Here is an 18,962-nt window from a genome sequence, read left to right as displayed (position 1 = left end):
CGGTGGTAATCTTTGGAATCCCAAAGCGATATATGATTGACTCAAGCACGAATTTCTCCACTTTTTTCTCAGTAATTGCTGCCAGTGCACTGGCTTCAACCCATTTCATGAAGTAATCAATTGCTACTATCAGATATTCCCGTCCGCCTGACGCCTTGGTGAATTTTCCCATGATATCAATTCCTCACATCGCAAAGGGAATGGGATCTAGAATTGAAGTCATGGTTTCCGCCGGGTGCTTTGATACTGTAGCATGAATTTGATAGTTGCCACATCGACGAACATACTCCATAGCAGCCTCTTGGATCTTAGGCCAATATAATCCAAGTCTTAGAATTTTGTGGGCCAGGGCTTGTCCACCCATGTGAGCCCCACAAATTCCTTCATGAACCTCAGCCAAAGCTGACTTTGCTCCTTCGGGGCCAATACATCTCATAAGGGGTTCAGAATAAGATCTTTTGTATAGTCTCCCATTCTGAATGACAAATCTTGCCGATCGTATCTTGATCAACCTTGCCTCTTTCGGGTCCCCAGGTAATTTGTCATCTCTTAGATACTCAATTATCGGATCCATCCAGCGACGCTCTGCTTCAATATAAGAAATCTCTTTCTCATGATAACTTGGAAATGTTATCTCTTCAATATAAACCGAAGTCACTATAAATAGTAACATCTGCGATAGATAATGCTTTTGACAACCGAAGTCCAGCTATCAGAGCCTCATATTCTGCTTCGTTATTACTTGCTTCAAATGCAAATCTTAAAGCATATCGAATAATAAAGCCTGCTGGACTTTTCAATAGAATTCCAGCTCCTACTCCATCTTTATTACTCGAACCATCCACATATACCTCCCAAGTGGTTGGTATAATAAGATCCTCAATGGTGGACTCCACTGGTGCAGTAGTTTCTACTACAAAATCGGCTAGCGCCTGAGCCTTGATTGTCGTTCTGGGCTTAAAGCTCACTTGGAACTCGGCTGAGTTCAACCGACCAGAGACACCATCCTTCCGGATAAATCAGGTTTATTAAGAACTTTCTCGAGAGGAAAAGTTGTAAATACCTCAATTGGATGAGCCTGAAAGTATGGCCTTAGCTTCCTGGCGGCTATCATGAGAGCCAGAGCCTACTTCTAAATCTGCGAATATCGTGTCTCCGCATCTAGCAATACGTGGCTTACATAGTAAATTGGCCACTGTTTTTTATCTTTCTCACGAACAAGTACTGCACTGACCGCTGAAAGGGACGTCACTAGATATAGCTGTAATATTTCCCCCTTCTCTGGTCGGGACAAAATCGGCGGTTGTCCAAATGCTTCTTTTAACTCCTCGAAAGCTTTCTGGCATTCTTCGGTCCACTTTGCCTCCTTGTTGCCCCTCAAATCTTTGAGTGCCTTGAAGAATGGCAAACACTTTTCTCCAGACTTGGAGATGAATCGATTCAAAGCGGCAACTCTCCCCTCTCGTGACACCATGAAGCCCAAAAATTTGCCCGAGGAAACTCCAAAGGCGCACTTTTCTGGATTCAGCTTCATTTGATATTTTCACAGTACTGAGAATACCTCAGTCAAATCTGCAATATGATTTGCTTTTGTAAAGCTCTTCACTAGCATGTCGTCAACATAAGCTTCAACATTCCTTCCTATCAGATCTTTAAAAATCTTGTTGACGGCCTTCTGATATGTAGCTCCTGCGTTCTTCAGGCCAAATGGCATGACTTTATAGTAGTAGCTTTCACGATCAGTCATGAAAGCCGTAAACTTCTCATCTTCCTTATTCATAAGGATCTGATTATACCCTGAGTAGGCATCCATGAAACTTAGAGTTTCATATCCTGCAATCGCATCTATCAAGAGGTGTCAATCCGAGGCAACGGATAGCAATCTTTAGGGCAAGCTTTGTTGAGATCTGTGTAATCTGTACACATTCTCCACTTCCCATTTGCCTTTTTTACCATTACCACGTTAGCTAATCAGGTTGGGCATTCAATTGGTTCTATGAACCAGAATTTTTCAGTTTTTCAACCTCGCCCCGAACGGCTTCATACTTTTCAATGGAGAAATTTCTCCTTTTCTGTATCACTGGTTTCACCTTCGGATCTATCCAGAGTTTATGCTCTGCGACAGCCTGATCGATTCCTGGCATGTTGTCAGCAGACCATGCAAATACGTCTTTATTATGTTGAAGAAATAACTTCAACTCATCTTTGAAATTCTCTAGCTGTTCAAACCCGATATAAGTAATCTTCTTCTTATCTTCGGTACACAGTTGGATTTGCTTCAGCTTCTCCAGTGGTTCGGGCTTTTGCATCTCTGCTTCTTCCCGATCGTCTCGAACTTCTATAGGTAGGGCAGTCACCTTCCTTGGGCCCTCCTTGTCTTTTAAATAGGCAACGTAACATTGCCGAGAGATCCTCTGGTCAGAGGATACTTGACCAATTCCCATATCAGTTGGGAATTTTATCTTCAGGTGTTTTGTCGAAACAATAGCACATATCTTGGATAAAGATGGTCGCCCGAGGATAACATTGTAAGCTGGAAGCTCCCGAACCACCAAAAAATTGATTCGGACGGTTGTTTCCTTAGGAAAACTTCCAATAGATAAGTCCAACTGGACAGATCCTTCCGCCACCGCAAACGACCCTGCAAAACCATATAGATGCGTGGATGAAGGCTCCATCAAGTCCTCATCCACCTTCAGTTTTTGATACACTTCATAAGAAATCAGGTCAGCTGTAGACCCTGTATCAACCGAAACTCTATGCACTTCCCGACGTGCAATCTCTACCTTGATGACTATGGCGTCATCATGAGGTAAACAAACGCCTCTTTCATCTTCCTTGCCAAAGGTGATAGAATCTTCACCATTCAGCTTCTTTCGCTTCTGCGTCTCTTCGGTTCCGACAAATTTGGATTTCGTCTTCAAACTGCGGAGTGATTCGGGCTCTGGTCCTCAGAAAATGGTAAGGATAGGTGACCGAGTAGCTTCAGTCACCTCCTTGCCCTTTTTAGACTTCGGAGCCTCCCTTGTGGAATCGACAATATTTTTCTTGATCCTGCTGCTCCCCAGGTTTCAAAAGAATTTTAGGTGGCCACTTCAAAATATTTTTCCTTTTGATGATATTTAGAATATCAGCCCGAGGAACATTCAATGGAGTATATTCACTTTTACCGGGAGACCTCTGGCGCCAAGCCTAAGATTTTCCAACCCGATCACAGACATTTTTCTTTGGCTTCTGCTTCTGCTCAGGAGCCTTCTGTTCCTTATTGGAGACTTTGTTATCTCCTTGGCGCGCATCTAGTATCTCCATGACTTCGGCCTGCTTCTGGCATCTCTGTACCAACTCAGCATAAGTTGCAGGCATATCCTGTAGTAATAACTCCAGGAGTTTCCGGTTAGTGAGTCCAGTTAATAGAGCAGTTTTGGCTACTTGCTCATCCAGATTTTCTATCTCCATCGTTACTTTGTTGAATCTTTTCAGAAACTCTCTGATCGATTCGCTTCTTCCTTGTCTTACAGTAAACAAGGTTTCTTCCGTTTTCTTGACCTGTATTCCACTCTGGAATTGCCCTATGAATTTGCGTGCCAATTCATCAAAGTTTACGATCTTTCCAGAGGGGAGGTTCGAAAACCACTTTTGTGCTGCTCCGATTAAAGATGAACCAAAAACCCTGCATAAAATTTCATCAGAATTACCTGATACTGCCATGGTCTACTGATAATAGCCAATGTGGGCCGTTGGATCTCCGGAGCCATCGAAATGTAGAAAAGGTAGGCAAACGAAAGTTATGGGGAAACTGATATCCCGCAATTGGCTAGGCAAAGGGGGTCTTCCGAATGACTGAGTAAATATCCTCAGCCATCCTTCCTTTAGCCAACTGCCCTAGCTTCTGATTGATGTTGGCCAATTCCTGACCAATCTGGGTCGGGTGATCTTCAGCGATATGACCACGACCTCAATTAACACGATCATCACGTGCTATTCGATCATCACGAACAGCCCATCCTTCCTGAACATTCCGCTCGTCGCGAACTGCTCGATCATCGGGACCGGTTCTTCTGACAGTTGGTGAGTGAGTTCTCACCCCTGTGTCCAACCTTGTATTTGAATCGGTTGTACTTTCCTGCGGTTTGTCGAACCGATCGTCTCACCTAGGTTGATCGTCAATTCTCCTAGGTCCTCGGTCACCTTCACGAAAGTTCTGACCGATATTCCGGTCTTCAGCCAATCTTTGATCACGCGATAACACGCGCCTCCCTTGATCGCGATGGTCAGGTTCTTGTGGTAACACCACTCGTCTGGTGAGCATGCGGAGTGCTTGGCTCACCTCCAAGAGTTGAATCTTTACTTGATTCAATTGATCTTGAAATGTATCAGGAGGATTACATCCTCCCTGACCACCATCTACTTCGATAGGATTTTGGCTTCTCTGAGGAACATCTGGATTATTCATTCCAGGGATCTGAACACCGGAATCGAGATGTGCAGCGGCTGCTGCCGATCTAGTCACCATGGCTTTACAAGTCGTTTCCCACAGACGGCGCCAAATGATGCGTCCAAAATCTACTTAGCCTTTAGATCTCCTCTTGATGACCTGCAAAAACGAAAGCGTCAGATGTGGCCTGACCGCGGGGGTCGGGAGTCCACCTCCGAAGGCTAAGTCAATTGATGAACTTAATCACAAACGGCTCTGCTAGAAGCACAGAGGTAAGGAATAAAGAACTGGGAAAGGTGATCTAGATCGTAAGCCTCTGATAGTTTACATCTATCAGTATGTATCTGAATCTGAGTCAAAGTCTCAGATTGTGTGTCCTCCTCACCTCGTATGGCAGTGAGGTTTATATAGGTGTACCTTCGAATCTCCTTCGTTGGATGCACTTGAGCCTTCTTCGGGTAGTCGTTGGATCTTAACAGTTAGATCTGTTGAGTGATAGACTTCTACTAGTTTGGACTAGTAGAGGACTCCTAAGATAACCTTTAGGTTATGCGATGATTATCCCTTTGATAATGATTAGCCGCAGCCGTCAATTTGAGTCTGCCATCATTAGGGTAATTAACCTAATTCATCAGTTGAATTAGGGCGTGCTTGTAGCTGAATAAGTTTTCTTCTTCAGCAAGCCATCTTCTGGATCCGGTTCGCTCGGGAGCGAGTCGGTTCCCTCTGTTTCGACCGGGGTCGAGGGTCGAACCAGGTATGAACCCGGTCCGATCATAATTTCTCCATATCATACGTATTTATGATTACACATAAAAAAGGAGGCTCGGATTTCTACTCGAAGGGCTCCATTGCTTAATTTAGTGCTTTGTTTAATTAAAAATGCGGTACACAACATTAGGTTCATGCTTAGAACTTCTTTGATAACTCACAAAGTGTTTCTACTTCAAGAAACACTAGAAACACTAGAAACACTTTTTTAGACGTTTGATAAAACTAGTTTCTAGAAGTAGGAAATTTGATTTATAGTACAATTAAAATTTTTTTTTTTCACTATTATGTTTAGAGTGCTGCATTTTATAAATATCCCTTTTTAAAACTATCCAACTTAAATGTAGTCCGGACCCAATTTTTATTCTAGAAACAGACACAATAATAAGTGTTGAAATCGTTTCTCCAAGCAAAATTTTTATAAATTTTGATTATGTTGCAAAATCATGTGAAACGAAATGATTTTATCAAATGCTTTTCGGCCATTTTTTTTACTTCTCGAAGTGAAAAACATCGAAAACTGTTTTTCGATGAGTTATCAAATAGGTCGTTAGTGTTTACAATTAATTCTTTGTTGTAGAATGGAAGCTTGGTTAAATAATTCAAATTTAATTATGTTTGACGGGATAATTCACATACTTTGAAATCAAATTTTCGACTTCTATTCAAATAGAAAATTTCATATTATTCGTAATATTCGAGAAAGTTCATTTCCAAGGAAATATTGGCGAATTATTTAGAGAATTAAATAACCAAGCTTTCACTTTTATTTTAGTTTATAGAAACGCCTAGACTTCAGGTAACCAGACAAATTTTCAGGTAGTTTATTAGGTGTAAAACTCAGAATAACCGAATCCATTTTATATTACAACTTAGATTTTACGAACCTCTCGTTGTAGAGTGTCGATCATCTCCCCTGACAGGAAGCATTCTGTCGTCGCCCAATGGAGTTGCAACCACAAATTATGTAGGGCCCACAAGTAAAAAATGATAAAACATTAAAATAAATAAACCCCATCACCGTAACCTATGGGACCCTGTAATCGTAGCCGTTGGGGGAGACAATTCGGACTCCTCATTGCATCTATATTGCAAAACAAAACATTCAATTTTGGAATTACACACTAAATGTTTCCTTAAATACTGCTTTGAAAAACTTTTATAGTAGGAGCCTCTGATCATTCTTCCATCCTAAATTTTTACAGTTATACATCTGACCCCTCCCTAGGCCTGTTGAATGCGGAATTTATCCACTAAGTCACCTTTGACTATTGAAAGGCATTGATATAAAACTTTACCTAGTGTAGGGAAATTTATCAGGTCCATTTCCTTGTCAAAAATGGACCATCCAATTCCTTGTGGATGTGTGACATGTGTCTAAACATCACATCAAATGGTTGAAATCCATTTATAAGTTACATCAAAAAGTCGATAAATGTGACTTATATATGGATTTTAACCATTTGATTTGATATTGGGACACATGTGACACATCTACAAGGAAATGGACATGATATGACTCCCCTAGTGTAGTGGCAAGGAACTGGCCTGAGTTGCCCGTTGGCCAGGCTAGCCCATACCTCTCTCAAAGAACAAGTGAAAGAGCTCCCATCGGGGAACATGCAAGGAACCCCTATTGGAGAAAATATAAAGAACTTCCATCAGGAAAGAGATGAAGAACCCTAGTTCGGGAGATATGAAGAACCCCTGTTGGGGTAGATACAAAGAACCCCTGTGGGGATAAATAAGAAGAACCCCCTCCCACTGGGGAAGATAAGAAGAGTTCTTGTTGGGGAACCCCTGTTGGAAAAGATATAATGAACCCATGTGATCGTGTCGCTAACCAATCAAAAATAAAATCCTATACTAATCTAGCAAGCAGAAAGTACGGGGTCGAACTATGGGGAACTAAAAGGCTAAGTCACTAAGATTGAATTCAACAAAACTAAATTTAAACTAAATCTATTAATTAATGCAAAAACGTTAACTATGAATATGTGAAGATCTTTGGGATTTTGAATCCCCAATGCTTTTCCCTAACCGATATACTCTACACTTCAAAGTAAATTAAGGATGGTTTTCCTAGATATACCCTATCTTCGCAAGACTATCGTCCTTCGTGGAAGCTTGGCACGCTTAGTTCGCTGAGCTATAGAACATCTTTGGCCAAACTCAAACACAATCAACTAGAAGAGATAGAACAATCAAATTAATGAAATAAGCATGGTTCATCTACATCCCAAAGAAAAGGAACTAGCTACTCATTATCCCAAAGTTCATAAGAAAAATAAAGATGAAACATAGGGAGAGAGAGAGAGAGAGATGTGGTCTTCTTCTTCAGCAATGAGAGAGATCAGAGCTGCATTCGCCGTCTTCTCTTCTTTGCGGTTGGCTTCTCTTTTATGTCTCCCGCACACAATGAATCCCCTCTCTTTACCCGTAGATTCGACCTTTATTCTTTCGGAATTTGGAAAAACTCAAAACTGGAAAGTTGTAGATATTTTCAATATCGTTCCATAGAATCTTGAATCATCGAAATCCAAGCTCATACGAGAGAGATATGCCCAAAATACTGAAGGTAGGTCTGTTTACCCGGTTCTCAGATTTATTACCAATTTTGTTCCTTAGACCTCCACCTATTTCCAATTTGGCTAAGATCTCACTTTTCATGATTTCTTGAGCAGCAAGATTGAATGCCATGATTTAAAATCCACCAATATCTAATATATTTGCCAACTTTACTCCATATTATCTCTAATATCCAAAATCTCCTTATTCCTGAAAAATACACAAAATACTCAATTAGATCTCTTTAATTAAATAAGTATGGGGAATTAAATCAAATAAATAATGGTAAATGCATGCTTATCAAATACCCCCACACTTGAGTGTTTGCTAGTTCTCGAGCAAAACAAAAAAAAAAAAAAAACTAATACAGAAAATAAAGAAAGAAAAACCTAACTCACTTTCGTAGGAATCGCGGTTGCACTTAGCATGTGCAACAAGCCTTTAAACCCCTAGGTTACCCTAGTGGACCAGTTGTGTCTCGTGAGTGTTTGCAAAGAATATACACACAAAATTCTTAAGTGCTCTTCTAATTATTCTGGCAGTAGTAAGAGTAGAAAGATAGATTCCAAGACAAAGACACTCCACTAAAGATTAAAGGGAATATAGGCACCCCCACACTTAAGCTCTTACACCCTCTCTTGAATCTAGCTCTAGGCAAACAATTCAATCGAGAAGTCTCTTCTTATCTTCAGTCTACCAGTTCACCCTCAGATAAGACTAAACTATGTACCAAATAATACCAAGAACTCAAGATCTAAGCAATATTGACATTCTTAGACATTTCACCTTTATAAGCACATTAATTCACTTCTTTCTTTAATGGTCACAGTTCTAGTCCGTGCAATGTCTTGCCTCTTAAGCTTTCTAGATGGCCTATGTAACGAGTGTTGGGTCAGCCGCTCTCAAGCCAGATGGCTGTAAGGGACTAGGTGTAGAATACCCCTCGAACTTACTTACTCAAGCCAACTAGGTGTTGGAATTTATTAATTTGATTAATAAATTAAATGCCCAAGGGCAATATTGGAAACTCACTATTAGGGCGGTTACAAAATAGGTTATATATTTTAGTAACCACCGCATTAGTGAGTAAGTAACGGAGTAATTCATTCGCACGAGCGAATCTCTGAGAAATGGCGGCTCCATCTCTCTCTCTCCCTCTCTCTTAGAATCGCAGGCTTAGATTTTCTTCTTTGCTTGCATTTGATCTTCATTCCATTAATCCACGGCATTTGGGTTGTGGATATTATTTCCTTTCCCTGTGATTGAGGAATCTCGCCGGTAAACCTTTGGTGGTGGAGCGAGAACGTGGATCTAGACTTCCGCTGCGAATACTTCAAGTAAGGGAAGCGAATTCGGGTAAGGAATTTTTTCCCCATCAATTAATTGAATTGAATTACTTTTGATGTATTACCAACATTGGCATCGAGCCATTGGTTCCCACGGTTCTTGTTCCTCCCCATTGTTTAATTTTATTGTATGGATCCAATGGGAGGATCAAGGGTTTAATACGAAACCCATGGGAGAATTGATAGGGTTTTTGGAAACCCTTAATTTTGATTCGGATCCGAGTGGGAGATCCTTGTGAATTTCCCTATGAAGATTTGCATGAATTGATTACCCATGATGATAATTTTTGTTTAAAATTTATTGATGGATTTTTTTCATGTATTTTTGGATGATTTTTTGAGTAAAAAACGTGTTTTACCGCTTTTTTCGGAAAAAATTAAATCGCCCTTTGTCATCGACGACGTCTTGCGTCCGCTATCGTTCCCCCGCGGATTTCCGTCGCTTCCTCCCTCCCCCCATCCGCCTGGTCACAAATGCCGACGGAATTTCCGTCTGGCAGCGGTCATCCGTCCGGGCATAAGGCGACGGAATTCCGTCTGGGAGATGGATTTTTTTGGATATTGGTCCGTCCAGCTTCGTAATGTGTTTCTAACTTATCGGACACCAATGGCCCGACAACTGGGATGTTTGGGCATTAAGGGCCTAATGGGGCCTAGTGGGAGCTAATGAGGTAGAAGTGTTCTGTGAACCACCTCATAGCTTTAACATGATTGCATGTTTTATTTTAATAAAACTATTTTTTATATGGGTCTATCAATCATGTTTCTTGCACGTAATGAAGCTAGTGTATAAGTCTATGTGGGTTTGCATGAGAATTTGATTGAATGTTTTTTTAGCATCTCTTTTGGTTTAAGTGCTTATCCCATAGGTTGACTATGCTAGTGTGATTTTTGTTGCATGAGTTGTGTTTTATGCTAGATTAATTGAACCCATTCTTGTATGTAATATCTCTAGAAAAATGGCTGCTACCAAGAGCATTGTTGCCGACCTCACTAAAGGAGATAAGCTGAATGAGAGGAATTATGACCTCTCGGCACCGAAAGGTGCAATATCTCCCGGAAGAGCAGGATATGCTAGAGACCATAAACCAGACCATGAACCCACCCGAGGAAGGTACCACCGCACAAAGATCGCAGGGACCTTGATATATACAATGCTTGGAAGAGGAAAGACCGGGTAGCCGGGATTACAATCCCGAGCTCCATGAGGGATGACCTGATGCTTCGTTATGAGAAGCATAGGACTGCAAAGTCTTTGTGGGAGGCCGTGAAGTTCCAGATGGAGGGACTTCCACCACAAGAGGCCGCCAGCTCGGACTCACTTTTGACGGTTATAAGATGCGCCAGGGTCACACCACGAGGCAGCATATAACCATCATGTCTAACATGATTAGTGAGTTGAGCGCATGTGGGCGCCGAAGACCGATGAGGAGCAAGTCTCCGCAGTCATCGTGTCATTGCCAAAGACTTGGGAGCATATGAAGATCTTCTTGACTCATGCCGATGAGGTCAAGACTTTCGATCAAGCCGCCAACACCTTGAGCTTGATGAGGATCGGATGTTGGCCGATACCCCTCAAACGATGTGTTTGCGCTGAAGCTAGCACTAGTAAGGGTGCAGGCTTCAAGCGCAAGAGAGAGAAAGCTCAACCTCAGCGGTCCAAGCAAAGTAACCAGGGTGGGAACAAAAACAAGAGTGGGCCCAAGCTCAAGGGGGACTAGTGCCGCAAGAAGAAATCAGCTTTGATTTGCTTCAAGTGCCGAAAGCCTGGTCATTTTGCTCGTGATTGCACTGAGCAAGAGGTATGTACTGTGTGTTATACCTCATCTTGTTATGTAACAAGTTCTACTATGCTTGCTGAACTAAATCCTTTGTGGATTGTTGATTCAAAGCAAACACATAACAAGGGAACGCTCGAGCTTCGTGGAATACCGTCGTATTCCAAGAGGAAGCAAAAGGATAACGATGGGGAACAGCTCAAGCGTGGAGGTTCATGGCATAGGCACATGCAAATTAGTTTTCGAGGTGGCCGTACGCTGTTACTCCATGATGTGTCGTATGCTCCACATTCGGCGAAATCTTGTTTCGTTATTTATCTTTTAAGACATGGTTTTAGAATTGTATTTGAAAACAATTCTTTGGTTTTGTATCTCGGTGATACAGTTTATGGTTATGGTTTTCTTGATAATGGTTTCATTGTATTGGATACAATTGATTATTCATTTAATTCTAGTAATGTTTTTGTTTGCCAAAATACTGTGTGTATTGATTCTAATTTGTGGCATGCTAGACTAGGACATATTGGCTTAGATAGGATGAACAGGTTGGCAAGAGAAGGTCTCTTAGGCCAAGGTTCACTATCCGATTTGCCAACCTCGTGAGTCATGTCTAGCAGAAAAGCAACTAGAAAACCATTTAAAAAGGCTTTGAGAGCCTCTCTTCCTTTAGAACTTATCCATTCAGATGTGTGTGGACCCATGAATGTGCATACTAGAAAAGGACAGTCATATTTCATCACATTCATAGATGACTATACAAGGTATGGTCACATTTATCTAATTTCTCATAAGTCAGAAGCTCTGGAATGTTTTAAGAAATTCATGAGCTTGGTTGAGAATCAGTTAGATAAAAGGATTAAAACTCTTAGAACGGATAGAGGTAGAGAGTATCTCTCCGATATGTTCAAAGGGTTATGTGATGAAAAGGGGATATCTAGACAACTTACTATTCCAGGGACTCCACAACGAAATGGGGTTGCCGAGAGGAGGAATAGAACCTTGCTAGACATGGTGAGATCCATGATGGCGCAGGCAAATCTACCCATCTCTTATTGGGGAGATGCTTTCACGCCTATATCCTCACGTTCCAACAAGGTCCTTCCACACCATATGAGTTGTGGACCAAAAGCCGTTGAGTTACTATGATGTCAGATATGTTCACTCTACTTCTCACCAATATGGAAAGCTTGGACCCAGGAAGAAAGTGTATCTTTGTGAGATATTCAACCTCAAAGGGCCATGTCTTCATTGGACTAGATGAGAGTGAGAGGAGAACGGAACTGAGTCTAGGGATGCAACATTCTGGAGTGATTTTCCATCTCTTTCAGAGTTAACAAAGAATCATCGAATTCTTTGAGATACAAGATAGTGTCTGTCACCAGATTCAGATTGATTGACCGGGGTTCATCCAAGACCTAGAGTGGGAGTGCGATGTGATAGCTACCTTAGACGGTGAGCAACTGACATGCACTTCGTAGTGGGCGGCTAGTTCCTGTCGACGTTTCACATGAGGATGAAGCCTACATGGTAACTCCAAGAGATCGACCGGAGATGATTTCCGATGAGCATGAACCAAAGAGCGCAGAAGCTCTGTCAAGCCAAAGGAATGGTTAAAAGCAATAAAGGAAGAGTTGAGTCAGAAAGTTAATCATGTCTGGACTTGGTGACTTGGCAGAAGGCGATTGGGAACAATGGTTCTCAAGATCAAAAGAAAGGCGATGGATCATGAGAGATTCAAGGCCGTTAGTGGCTAAGGGCTAACCCAACGAGAGGGCGGATTGAGGAAACTTTTTCCCCGGGTTAGGTTGCCTCAACGCCTCATACTAGCCATGTTGTCGACTTGAGCTACGATGGATGTAAAACGCTTTCCAATGGAGAACTTGAGGAAGAGATCTATATGGATCAACCTCAAGGCTTTGAAGCACATGGACTTGAGCGCAAAGTGTGCAAGCTTAAGAAGTCCATATATGGCTTAAAGCAAGCATCTAGACAAGGAATGTGCGCTTCCACCAAGCTATGATGGAAAATGGTTTTTCCATGCTTGAGGAAGACCACCGTGTTTACACCAAGAGATCTGATAATAATTATGTCATTCCGACACCGTACGTAGATGACATACTTATGGCTAGCAATAGCAAGGAGCTATTGGAAACCATTAAGAAATGGTTGTCCTCCGTATTTGATATGAAGGACATGGGTGAAGCAAGCTATGGCTTGGTGTCAAGATTGTCGAAATAGGCAAAAGAGATTACCGGGTTTATCTCAAGAGACCTATATTGACAATGTCTTGACGAGATACTGATGCACAACCGCAAACCAATTGATACTCCAAGGAGAAGGGTTTGCATTTGAGCCTTGATATGGGTCCTAAGACTCCAGAGGAGAAAACCAAGATGGAAAGAGTTCCATATTCCAGGCAGGTAGCCTTATGTACGCTATGATGTGTACTAGGCCGGATATTTGTTATGCAAGGGGTTTGGTTAGTCGGTACCAATCAAACCTGCATAGAGCACTGAAAGCACCAAGAGGATATTGAGATATCTCAAGGAACGAGTAACTACATGTTGTGTTACCAAGGATCGGATTTGCGGTTAGTTGGCTATAGTGATGCCGACGGGCTGGAGACATCGATGAGCGCAAATCAACCTCCGGATATGCTTTCTTGCTGAATGGCGGGCCATTTCGTGGTGTAGCAAGAAGCAAGCTTGTATATCCTCTCGACCATGGAAGCAGAGTATGTGGCATGCTCACTGGTTCAAGAGGCTGTTTGGTTGAGGAGATTCCTTCGACATACGGGATTGTGATGACATCCAAAGAGGCTGCCCTTGTCTACCGTGATAGTACGGCAGCTCTTAGCTATGTCAAGGACCCCAAGTATCATGGGAAGACCAAACATATACAATTGAGATATCACTTTGTTAGAGACATTACATCAAGAAAGAAAGTTGTACTTAAGCACATATCTACTAGTTTGATGGTAGCTGACCCTCTTACCAAACCTATAGCCAAGGATGTTTTTATTTCTCATGTAAAATCCTTGGGCTTGCGTAGATTGTGACTTATTTTTGTACCGAGACTTTCTTATTAATGAATAATATGAGTTCATTCCAGCATTTATTCTTATTCACTTTCGTGTGATTGTGTTTCTTCTAGCATAAAACAACATATGTCAATAGGCAAGAGAATGGCTCACTCACACGAGATTCGCCTCTGCGCCTTGGAGGCGAGCAGAGATGAGACGGATTGTGAATGACTTTGTGTAGGTCAATTCATAATCATGATGTCGCCTTGATTTGGAATCAAGATGAGTTTCTCTATTGTGAAGAGAATCGACATGAATGTTCCCACTATTCATGTTGCCTATAGGAGCTAAGTAGTACTTTATGTGGCGCTAGGGTGGCGACAATAAAGTAACTCGGGTTAGGCGCAAGGGGTTGCGACTGGACTAAGACCCGTATGGTGTTGAGATGGACATACGTTCTATTGTATATAGAATGCTCCACCATAGCACATATATCATACTATGTGTGCTTAGCGATCATTGGAAATGAGAGGATGGATCCCCGCCTCTCATTGTGTGAGTCCCTGACCTTATGGTCCATTAGTGTTCTTAGTGACTTTCGACGACATCATGAAACGAAGGGTTGATGTGGCTACTTTGGGGTGTTACCTATGGTCATGATAGATTCGACCTAAAGGGGCACTACCGGAAAGGAGTCAATCCTAAGTGTAGTGATGGTCTGGGGAAAGGAAAGGTTTGATTCAACCGCACCCTAAAAGTGTTTGTCGCGCCAACCGTATGTGTTACGAGTGAACATTTTAAGGACAAGAAGGTGATCTCTCAGGGATCGAGATACCTTTAGTCCGGTGAGTTTGAATAAACCTAGGACACCGTGTTATACTAATGCTTATTTGATTTGTTTCTATGAGTGATGTGCCATTCGCCTTCTGGAAGGTTTCTAGTTTGGGGCTCACGCGTGCGTGTATATCACCGGTCGCACAACCCATTTTGCCGATGACTTGTGGATATTAGTGTCCGGGACACAGTGGTCTATGTATCTGGGATACATAGTGAAGAGATCAATATATATGTATATCTGGGATATGCATGTGTGTCCTGGGACACAAGAGGTCTATGTATCCGGGATACATAGCAGAGAGATTGAATGTGTATATCTCGGGATATACAAGTGTGTCGGGACACATTGAAAGATTAACACTTGCCCTTGTGCAAGTGGGAGCTGTTGGAATTTATTAATTTGATTAATAAATTAAATGCCCAAGGGCAATATTGGAAACTCACTATTAGGGCGGTTACAAAATAGGTTATATATTTTAGTAACCACCGCATTAGTGAGTAAGTAACGGAGTGATTCATTCGCACGAGCGAATCTCCGAGAAACGGCGCTCCATCTCTCTCTCCTCTCTCTTAGAATCGCAGTTTAGATTTTCTTCTTTGCTAGCATTTGATCTTCATTCCATTAATCCACGGCATTTGGGTTGTGGATATTATTCCCTTTCCCCGTGATTGAGGAATCTCGCCTAAACCTTGGTGGTGGAGCGAGAACGTGGATCTAGACTTCCGCTGCGAATACTTCAAGTAAGGGAAAGCGAATTCAGGTAAGGAATTTTTTCCCCATCAATTAATTGAATTGAATTACTTTTGATGTCGCCCCCCCCCCTTCCCCCCCCCGGGGCCCTTAAACTTCAGCATATTTTTTTTTCTTTTTTTTTTTTTCACATTATACTTCAATTCACTTCACATTTAAATAGTCTAAAATTGGTCTCAACTTGTCACCATAAGCACAAGGCAATACAAAATAACTAGATGGTCAAACCTTTTGGACTACCTGGAATTCTTATTTTCCGATTCAACCTCGGTCTCAAAATGTAAAACCCATTACTATCCTCTCAAGAGGGTGTTCATTACATCAGATGAGATTTCTAAAACACTTAAACTCTCATTTTGTATCTAAGCAAGGAATTAAAACATTTATCTTACCAAAGCCAGAAAAAATTGGGCACTTTTTATCTTTGTGACAATGCTCTACCAACTATCAACAAGTCTTACTCAAGTTGACACCCCCCCCCCACGTAAATTATGCAATGACCTCAGTGCATGTAAAATAAAAATAGAAGCAAATAGAGGAAAGAGTGTACCCGATGTTTGAACTCATGATAGAGCACGCAACAGTAAGACCTAACAACAAACAAAGAAAATAAAGGAAAAAAAAAAACAAGAAATAATATCTAAACATATGGGTTGCCTCCCATAAAGCGCTAAGTTTAGAGTCTTCAGCCAGACTCAGTAAGAAACAGCCAATGGAGGTGGAGGCTCAAATCAAAATGTGAATGATGACTGCTCCAAAGAAGTGGAAGAGTCCAACAATGTGTTGACTTCTTCAATATTTAGGTTAGATTCCCCAAATGGCAAGCAATGTTGTAGGGGATCATCAATAAGCATGTTTGGAGTATAATCAACCACTACCTCATCAATAAAGTTAATCGCAAAGCACTCTTCATCCCTATTTGAGCTTAAGGATGCATTGAAGATGTTGACTCGAAGTTTCTTATTGCCAAATGATATGTCCATGACACCCGATCTACAATTGATGCAAGCATTCGCAGTGGCTAAAAAGGGCCGTCCAAGAATGACTGGTGGTAACTTAATGGTAGTTGTATTGTCCATATCTAGGATCAAAAAATCAACAGGAAAATATAGATCCTCAACCTTTACCAAAACGTTTTCAAGTAGCCCACGGGGTCGTTTGATTGAACGGTCTGCCAATTGTAGAATCACATCAGTGGATTTTAAATCTCCTAGACCAAACCTATCATAAACTGAACCGGGTAAAATATTCACACTAGCTCCCAAATCAAGCAATGCTTTACTTATGGATAAATCTCCAATGACACATGAAATTAAAGGTGTACCTGGATCTTTAAGTTTAGGGGGCAGTTGGTTGGAAATTACCGAGCTGACTTGTTCAGTTGGGTGCACAGTTTTAGGTGTTTGAGTCTTCAACTTACTCTTTTGGGTGCACAAATCTTTTAGAAACTTAGCATAAGCTGGGACTTGCTTGATAGCATCTAATAGTGGGAGATTGATACGAACTTGTTGGAATAAATCAATCATCTCCTGCATCTTAGCATTCTTTCTAGAATCTGGAATTGAGGACTCAAGAGCTTCAGGGAAGGGGGCTTTGGTAGTGTAAGATTTAGGAGTAGGACCCTCTACAATCGGAATGTGCAACCCCTTACAAGGAAATTGATAGGAAATACTCACAGGTGGTGTTTCTTTATGAGGCTTGTGTGCATCATTGCCAGTCTCATGGGTCAAATCAACCTCTTCTCGACTCTCAAGATCAATGGGCAATGGCTTAGGAGTAGGCAAAGGTGCATAATATTCCTTCTCACTGCGTGTCACAACCGAGACTGCTTGGACTTGTTCTTTCCTAGACCCAATTTGATGATTAGGGTTACCTATTGGTTGACTAGGTAACTGACCAACCTCCCTCCTACTGATGGCATCAGCTAGTTGACCAAGTTGAGTTTCCAATTTGTTAATGGACTGAGAATGGGAATACAACAATTGAGTGTTTTGCTCTAAGCCACTAAGTGCTTTTAGTACCTTATCCTTAAATGATGAATTATGTGAGGGTTGTGAAGATGATGGTTGCTCATTCCTATAGGCATTTTGGTGCATATTAAATGGAGATGGCCTATAAAGTATTTGATTAGAGGGATTGGGCATTGAATTTTGCCATGAAAAATTGGGGTGGTTTTGACATCCTGGGTTGTAGATATTGGAATATGGATCATTACCCAATTTAGAGACTCCTTGGGCCAAATGTGCATGCTCCTTAACAAACTCAGGGTATTGTGTAGCCAAATAGCAGTCAGTGACATGATGGGATAGGCTAGAACATATAGCACATTCTTCAATCTGATTAGGTGGAGAGAAACTTGTAGGAAGTGGAGATGGGGTTTGTTGTCCTAATGACAAGAGATGGTCTAATTTCTTTGATAGCAAGTCAACCTTAGTGCTCATCTCAATGGTAGGATTGATCTCATAGAGACCGCTCCTCTTTGGTTGCCCATTGGATGGAATCTCAGTTCTAGCTGTTGAAGCATGGTGTTGGGAGTTTTCACTAAGGGTCTCAAAAAGTTCAGATGCCTCATTCTCATTCTTGTGCATGAAAGTCTCACCACAAGAAGAATCAACCATTTGCCTATGTCGGTCTCTAAGGCCATCATAAAAGCATTGAACCAATTGCCATTTAGGAATAGCATGGTGGGGGCACTTTCTAAGTAATTCTTTTAGTCTTTCCCAATCTTCATGAAATTGTTCTCCTTCTTGTTGGGAGAAACTCGTTATCGCTCTCCTAATGCTATTGGTACGGCCAATGGGGAAGAACTTTTTAAGGAATTCCTGTTGCATTTCTACCCAAGTGGAAATTTTAACATTGTCCAAAAAATGAAGCCAATGCTTAGCTTTATCTTTAAGGGAGAATGGAAAAAGAAGTAATCTTAAAGCATCAACTGAGAGGTTTTGAATTTTAACTGTGGAGGACATCTCTAAAAACTCATCTAAGTGCTTATAAGGCTCTTCATTGGCAAGTCCGTAAAAAGATGGTAGCATTTGAATCACACTAGACTTGATCTCATATTGAGCCGCCTCTATGTTAGGCAACTTAATACAAGAAACCGGAGTATATATCGTAGGAATGAAATGCTCACTCAAGGGCCTCATTGGAGGCTCATAGTTTGCCATGGTTCTTTGCCTTCTAAGGTTGGCCAAAGTCTCTTCTAACTCTAAGTCAAGTGGAGTCAACTCAAGGTTTAGGGACCGACGACCATGCATACACACAGAAGAATAAAAAAAGAATAAGCTAAATAAGTAAAATTAAAAGAATATAACTATAGCGAAAGGAAGAGTTTAGGATGTACCTGAAACGCAATCCACGTGATCTTTCGAACAAAAGTTACACATGTGGGATCTGAGGGATGGGGATTTTTAAAAATTAACCTAAACAACCCAACTAATGCAAATATTACAATTGA

The 18,962-nt window shown here is 41.4% G+C and overlaps 1 non-coding gene across 1 annotated transcript; it reads left to right on the top strand.

Moving 5' to 3' along the window:
* Positions 1-18,184: 18,184 nt before the first annotated feature.
* Positions 18,185-18,291, top strand: LOC149012206 (small nucleolar RNA R71). The gene has a single exon (XR_016174198.1). It is a non-coding gene; the product is annotated as a small nucleolar RNA R71 (small nucleolar RNA).
* Positions 18,292-18,962: the final 671 nt, after the last annotated feature.

Source organism: Hakea prostrata, chromosome 6 (genome assembly GCF_041222555.1).
Source record: "Hakea prostrata isolate BN-2017 chromosome 6, UWA_Hpros_2, whole genome shotgun sequence".
Classification (NCBI taxonomy): domain Eukaryota; kingdom Viridiplantae; phylum Streptophyta; class Magnoliopsida; order Proteales; family Proteaceae; genus Hakea; species Hakea prostrata.
Note: the sequence above shows the minus strand (reverse complement) of the source record. Positions and strands in the feature narration are given on the sequence as shown.